A 7,575-nucleotide genomic window follows, 5' to 3' on the forward strand; every position below is an offset into this window, starting at 1 on the left:
AGCAGACCCTGTGCTGGGAGCCGGGCTGAGCCAGCCAGAGACACGGCCCAGGGAGAGCAGACCCTGTGCTGGGAGCAGGGCTGCAGCCACAGAGCCGGAAGGGCCAGAGAAGCAGCCCAGGGGGCTGGAGGCAGAGCAGCAGCGTCAGTACTGAGGCTGAGTGGAGCCGGAGCTAGAACAGTGGGGCTGGGGCTGGAGCTGGAGCAGTCTGGAGCCGGGTGCAGTGAGCAACTGGGGCCAGCCAAGGGGGGACCCTGGGCAAAGGGCCCAGCGCAGAAAGACACCCCCAGCCAAGGGTCCTTGCAGACCAGACTGGGAGGGGGAATCTTAACCCGACGGGGGGCTGACACTGGGAAGAAGGGTCCCACCCCCCAAAGCCCGGAGGTGTGTGGCCACCGCCAGAGCAAGTGTCCAACCCGCAGCATCCCTGCAGCACAGCCAGGGCCTGAGAAGGAGGCCTGGGACCTACAAGGAACAGACTGCGATCTGCCCTGACGTTCCAGAGACACTGTTTGTGATGTTCCCTGCCACAGAGCGGGGTGATGTGTTTCCTTCAACCTTTCCCATTTTGACTTGTTCTTTTTTAAATTAATTGTTGATTAAATAACTTGTACTTGCTTTAAATTGTATGTAATGCTCAGTGGGTCAGGGAAGTGTCCAGTGCAGAGAGAGCCCCCCGGAGTGGGGACACCCTAGCCCAGAGGTGGGCAAACTACGGCCCGTGGGCCACATCCAGCCCGGAGGACCCTCCTGCCCGGCCCCTGAGCTCCTGGCAGGGAGGCTAGCCCCGGCCCCTCCCTTGCTGTCCCTCCACCCCCGCAGCCTAAGCGTGCTGCTGGCGCAATGCTCTGGGCAGCCGGGCAGCGCAGTTGCAGAGCAGCGGCCTCACCCGGTGCTCTGGGTGGCGTGGCTGTAGCGCCGCCAGCCACCGGTGTTCTGTGCTCTGTGGTAAGGGGGCAGGGAGCAGGGGGGGATGAATAGAGAGCAGGGGAGTTTGGGGAGGTGGTCAGGGGGCAGGGGTATGGATAGGGATCGGGGCGGTCTGAGGGTGGGGAACAGGGGGGTTGGATGGGGCAGGGGTTCCAGGGGGCAGTCAGGAATGAGAGGGGGGGTTGGATGGGGCGGCAGGGGGCAGTCAGGGGTGGGGAGTCCGGGGGTGGTCAGGGGACAGGGAACAGGGGGGTTGGATGGGGCAGGAGTCCCGGGGGAGCTGTCAGGGAGCGAGAAGCGGGGGGGTCAGATAGGAGGCAGGAACCGGGCCACACCTGGCTGTTTGAGGAGGCACAGCCTCCCCTAACCAGCCCTCCATACAATTTTGGAAAGCCGATGTGGCCCTCAGGCCAAAAAGTTTGCCCGCCCCTGGACTAGCCCCTGTCCTAGGTGACCACAGCAGGGTTGGGGGTCGAGCCCCCCAGGAATCCTGGGCCCAGCCTTGTCGGGGTTACGAGGACTCTGCCAGATTGGAGTGTGGAAGGGGAGTCCTCGAGGGCAGGGAGGCCTCTGGGTAAAGAAAGTGGGAGCGAGGACTCAGCTAGCCCATTTCACCAGGGTGGTGCAGAAGCCAGGAAAGTTCCCCACAATAGTGGGACCATTCCCCCGCTTACAGTGAGGTGAGGCCTGTAAAGGGCTGAGAGCATTCAGCTGGAAGGAGGGCAGCAGGAGAGAGGTGAGCTGCTCTGACTGGCCTGGGAGCAGTGAGAAAGGTGCAGAGCGAAAGGCTTTGGGCCACTCTACAGTGAGTCTGTACAGCTCAGGGGAACGGTGTTTTGTTACGTGGCAAGATTTTATTTGAATTAATAAACCATGCCCTGTGGGAGAGGCCTGAAAGAGACTTTGGGGTGGTGCTAGCTGGTAGGCCTTCCTGGACAGGAGACAGGCCGCAGCATCTAGATGCTTACATTTCGACCAACCTAATTGAAGCGTGTTAAACCAGGCATGCATGAGTTAGGCACCTCAGTTGCTAAGTGGGCATACCTCACTCGCCTCACAGGGACCAGACATGTGTGCCTACATTGGATCCTCAGGTGCATTAATTAGGGGCATGCAAATGAATGGACATGACTGTCTGCCTGTCCATCTGTCTGAGGAATCATTTGCCCCACCCTCATCACCATAGCAGCCGTAAACTCCCAGCTTTGAAAATCTGACACTTGTTGCCTGTCCACCCTTTGCAATCTCAGTTGCAGAGCACTTTGGATGTACCCACCTCAGCACGGATGATACCCAAGGAGGCAATGTGGTCTCGTGGGTCGGACAGCAGATCAGGAAATGTGGGTTCTATTTTTGGCTCTGCCACTCACTCACTGCTTCACTGAGGATCAGATTTCCAAGTGTTCTGCACTCACAACTGGGGCCATATTCCAAGCTTTCAGCACCCCACAGCTCCCACTGCAACCCCTATCATTGGATTTTCACATGCACTTGGCACCCAAGGTGCTTAGTGTTTTTGAAGGTCTGGCAGTTTATCTTCGTGCCAAAAAGAGAGCTAGCACTTTCAAACAGCTGATCCTTAATTGCTCTGTGCCTCAGTTTCCCCATTGATAAAATCGGTGTAATGATATTTACCCAGCTCGGTAAAGCACTTTGAGATCTATGCATGAGTATTTCAAATTATTATTATTATATGTCCCAAGGGATAATTCCTCATTACACCTCAAATACTGAAAACATTTTAGCCCTATGCATCTATGCCTGATTTGAATCCCCCTAGTTAAGTATCTTATAATGGAGGCTAATTAAGGTGCCACCCTTCCTCTCATTTGGAAAGTCACTAGAAGCAACAATTACCTAATGTAAACAGTGTCTCATTATTTAATCCACTAAATAATAGCAAATGTCTAAAAACACATTTAATTTTTTTAATGCTCACCGCCCATTGTATTTGGAAAATGCAGTGAACTTTATTGTTTCATTAAAGTCTTATTGTCCTGCTGAGCTGGCTCGAGTCAGAGCTCAATGGATCATTGTCAGTGATCTATACAGTTGGAAAGAGTGAGCTTATATAGCACCGCTTTTTCCTATTTACAAGTCCATGTGTGTTTTTCCCTTCAGAATGAATTTCATGCTGGTGACAGATACCAGCATGAAAACAACGAGGAGTCCAGTAGTACCCAAAAGATTAACAGATTTATTTGGGCATAAGCATAAGTGGGTTTTTTACCCATGAAAGCGTATGCCCAAATAAATCTGTTAGTCTTTAAGGTGCCACCGGACTCCTCGTTGTTTTTGTGGATACAGACTAACACGGCTACCCCTCGGATACTTGATACCAGCCTGGACGCTCTGGAAATGCCTCTGCCTACAGCCTTTCAAATGTGCCTCAATCGCCACAAACCACCACTAGTGGTGGGAATAGAGTTTGGTCCACACAGTCCATTAAATCCTTGGTTTCCCTGCTCATCCTGCCAGAGGGGGCCTTGTTTTTGTGAGGCTTTCCCCCCCCCCCCACCAATAGGAACTGGTGTGCGACCACCAAGCTTCAGTCCAAACAAACAGCACAGTCTTGCAATGGATCTGAATCAGGGACCTAGAGGTGCAGAGCTGAACAGCTCATTACTGGTCCCCTGAGCCATGCAGCCTGCATGAAATTACTATAAAATAGGTGCACAACGGGTTGAAAGACTATACGCAAAGAGTAGTTATCAATGGCTTGCTGTCAAACTGGTAGGGAGGCGTAGTGGGGTCCCACAAGGATCAGTCCTGGGTCTTGTACTATTCTATATTTTCATTAATGGCTTGGATAATGGAGTGGAGAGTATGCTTATAAAAATGTGCAATTGACACTAAGCTGGGAGGGGTTGCAAGCACTTTGGAAGACAGGATTAGAGTTCAAAATTAAAAATTGGAGAACTCGTCTCAATTCAACAAGATGAAATTCAATAAAGATAAGTGCAAAGTACTTCACTCACGAAGGAAAAATAAAATGCACAACGACGCAAAGAACAATAACTGACCAGGTGGTCGTACTGCTGAAAAGGATCTGGGGGTTATAGTGGATCACAAATTGAGTATGTGATGCACTTGCAAAAAAAGACTAATCACATTCTAGGGCAGGGGTAGGCAACCTATGGCACGTGTGCCGAAGGCAGCACGCGAGCTGATTTTCAGTGGCACTCACACTGCCCAGGTCCTGGCCACCAGTCTGGAGGGGCTCTGCATTTTAATTTAATTTTAAATGAAGCTTCTTAAACATTTAAAAAACCTTATTTACTTTACATACAACAATAGCTTAGTTATATATTATAGACTTATAGAAAGGGACTTTCTAAAAACGTTAAAATGTATGACTGGCACGCGAAACCTTAAATTAGAGTGAATAAATGAAGACTCGGCACATCCCTTCTGAAAGGTTGCCAACCCCTGTTCTAGGGTATATTAAGAGAAGCATTGTATGTAAGATCAAGGACGTAATTGTCCCACTCTACTCAGCACTGGTGAGGCCTCACCTGGAGTACTGTATCTAATTCTGGGTGCCACACTTTAGGAAAGATGTGGACAAACTGGAGAGAATCCAAAGGAGAGCAACAAAAATGAGAAAAGGTTTAGAAAACCTGACTTACAAGGAAAGGTTAAAAAAACTGGGAATGTTTAATCGTGAGAAAAGAAGACTGAGGCGGGATTTGGTAAGTCTTCAAAAACATTAAGGGCTGTTATAAAGAGGACTGTGATCAATTGTTTCCCATGCCCACTGAAGGTAGGACAAGAAGTAATGGTCTTAAATTACAGCAAGGGAGATTTAGGTTAGCTATTAGGAAAAACTTGCTAACTGTAAGGGTAGTTAAACTGTGGAATAGGCTTCCAAGGGCAGTTGTAGCATCCCATCATTGGAAGTTTTTAAGAACAGGTTAGACACACACCTGTCAGGAATGGTCTAGGTTTACTTGGTCCTGCCGCAACACAAGAGACTGGACTTGATGCCTTCTCAAGGTCCCTTCCAGCCCTGTATCTATGATTCTATTTGTGACTTATGTCCTGAATTTTTAGAGGGGACCACTGATTTTGAGTGCTCAACCTGAGTCACCTTAAAGGGCCCTGAGTCTCAGCAGGGGCTTAGCAGTTCCTGAAAATGTTTTTCTAAAAGATATGCTCTGGTTCAAACAGGAATTATTTCCGGGAAATTGTGTGGCCTGTGTTATGCAGGAAGTCAAACTGGATGATCACAGTAGTTCCCTCTGGCCTTGGAATCGATGAAAATCAGCCCCCCTATAGGTGTGTTGAGTTGGGCACCCAAAATCATTCGTCTGTTCTGAAAATTGAGTTCTATGTTTATAACTAACCAATACTGTATAGTATAAAACAGCTATTTGAAACCAAGGAACCCTTCTCTGTTAGTGCGTTCAAGCTAACAGACAGCTGTTCTCTAGCCGTGAGGAAGCAGGGTTCCATAATCATTCCAATTTGCGCCAGGTGAGCTCAGATACTCACACGGCTTCTTGCTTCAAAAGAATCTCTCTGAGCTTTGGGGAATCATTCGTTTGTTTAAAAATTACAGCAAAAAACATTCCTAACATGACTGGAAAGGGAGGGTAGGGAGCGGCTGTTCCTGAAGGAGGATCGGAGCATGTATGGCAGGCACGTGGAGCCAGTTGTTCTGATCAAAAGGGCTGTCTCAAACCAGGGTGAGCTTCTGGCTTAGAAAACATCAGCTGGAAATATTTAACCAGGGCATATACCTGTCAGTCTAAGCAAAAGAGCAAGAAACATACAGGGTGAGACTGAGTAGTAGTAGACTGAATATAGCAGTAGGGATATATTACCAACCACCTGACCAGGATGGTGATAGTGACTGTGAAATACTCGGATATTAGAGAGGCTATTAAAATAAAAAACTCAATAATAATTGGGGATTTCAACTATTTCCATATTGACTGGGTACATGTCACCTCAGGACGGGATACAGAGATAGTTTCTTGACACCTTAAATGACTGCTTCTTGGAGCAGCTGGTCCCGGAACCCACCAGACGAGAGGCAATTCTTGATTTAGTCCTAGTGGCGCACAGGATCTGGTCCAAGACGCGAATAGCTAATGTGACGCCAATTTTTTAAAAGGGCTCCAGAGGTGATCCCAGCAATTACAGGCCAGTAAGCCTGACTTCAGTACCAGGCAAACTGGTTGAAACTATAGTAAAGAACAAAATTGTCAGACACATAGATGAACATAATTTGTTGGGGAAGAGTCAACATGGTTTTTGTAAAGGGAAATCATGCCTCACCAATCTACTAGAATTCTTTGAGGGGGTCAACAAGCATGTGGACAAGGGGGATCCAGTGGATGTAGTGAACTTGGATTTTCAGAAAGCCTTTGACAAGGTCCCTCACCAAAGGCTCTTAAGCAAAGTAAGCTGTCATGGAATAAAAGGGGAGGTCCTCTCATGGACTGGTAACTGGTTAAAAGATAGGACACCAAGGGTAGGAATAAATGGTCTGTTTTCAGAATGGAGAAAGGTAAATAGTGGTGTCCTCCAGGGGTCGGTACTGGGCCCAGTCCTATTCAACATATTCATCAATGATCTGGAAAAGGGGGTAAACACCGAGGTGGAAAAATTTGCAGATGATACAAAACTACTCAAGATAGTTAAGTCCCAGGCAGACTGCGAAGAGCTACAAAGGGATCTCTCAAAACTGGGTGACTGGGCAACAAAATGACAGATGAAATTCAGTGTTGACAAATGCAAAGTAATGCACATTGGAAAACATAATCCCAAATATACATATAAAATAATGAGGTCTAAATTAGTTGTTACCACTCAAGAAAGAGATCTTGGAGTCATTGTGGATAGTTCTCTGAAATCATCCACTCAATGTGCAGTGGCAGTCAAAAAAAAGTGAACAGTATGTTGGGCATCATTAAGAAAAAGATAGATGATAAAACAGAAAATATCTATTGCCACTATATAAATCCATGGCACTCCCACATCTTGAATACTGCGTGCAGATGTGATCGCCCCATCTCAAAAATGATGTATTGGAATTGGAAAAGGTTCAGGGGTATGGAATGGCTTCCGTATGAGGAGAGATTAATAAGACTGGGACTTTTCAACTTGGAAAAGAGAGGACGAAGGGGGGATATGATTGAGATCTATAAAATCATGACTGGTGTGGAGAAAGTAAATAAGGAAGTGTTATACATAACACAAGAACTAGGGGTCACCAAATGAAATTAATAGGCAGCAGGTTTAAAACAAACAAAAGGAAGTATTTCTTCACACAATGCACAGTCAACCTGTGGAACTCTTTGCTGGAGGACGTTGTGAAGGCCAAGACTATAACAGGGTTCAAAAAAGAAGCACCTGGCATTGGCCACTGTTGGAAGACAGGATACTGGGCAAGGTGGACCTTTGGTCTGACCCCATATGGCCGTTCTTATGAGGAATGAACAGTCTTCTTGACAGGCGCTGGTCTTCCACACACCAAAGAGGCACGCTCTGTAATATTTTTCCCAACAGTCTCCATCCATCACCTGTGAATGTGGCTTCCTAGAATTACCCCATCTTTTCTAGAGTGCTTGGAAGGGCACATGATATTGATGACTCAAGTCCACATTTTGCTATAATCTGAGCAGCAGCCGCCGTTCT

This window comes from Terrapene carolina, unplaced genomic scaffold (genome assembly GCF_002925995.2).
Source record: "Terrapene carolina triunguis isolate 2854851 unplaced genomic scaffold, T_m_triunguis-2.0 Scaffold62, whole genome shotgun sequence".
Taxonomy (NCBI): Eukaryota; Metazoa; Chordata; order Testudines; family Emydidae; genus Terrapene; species Terrapene triunguis.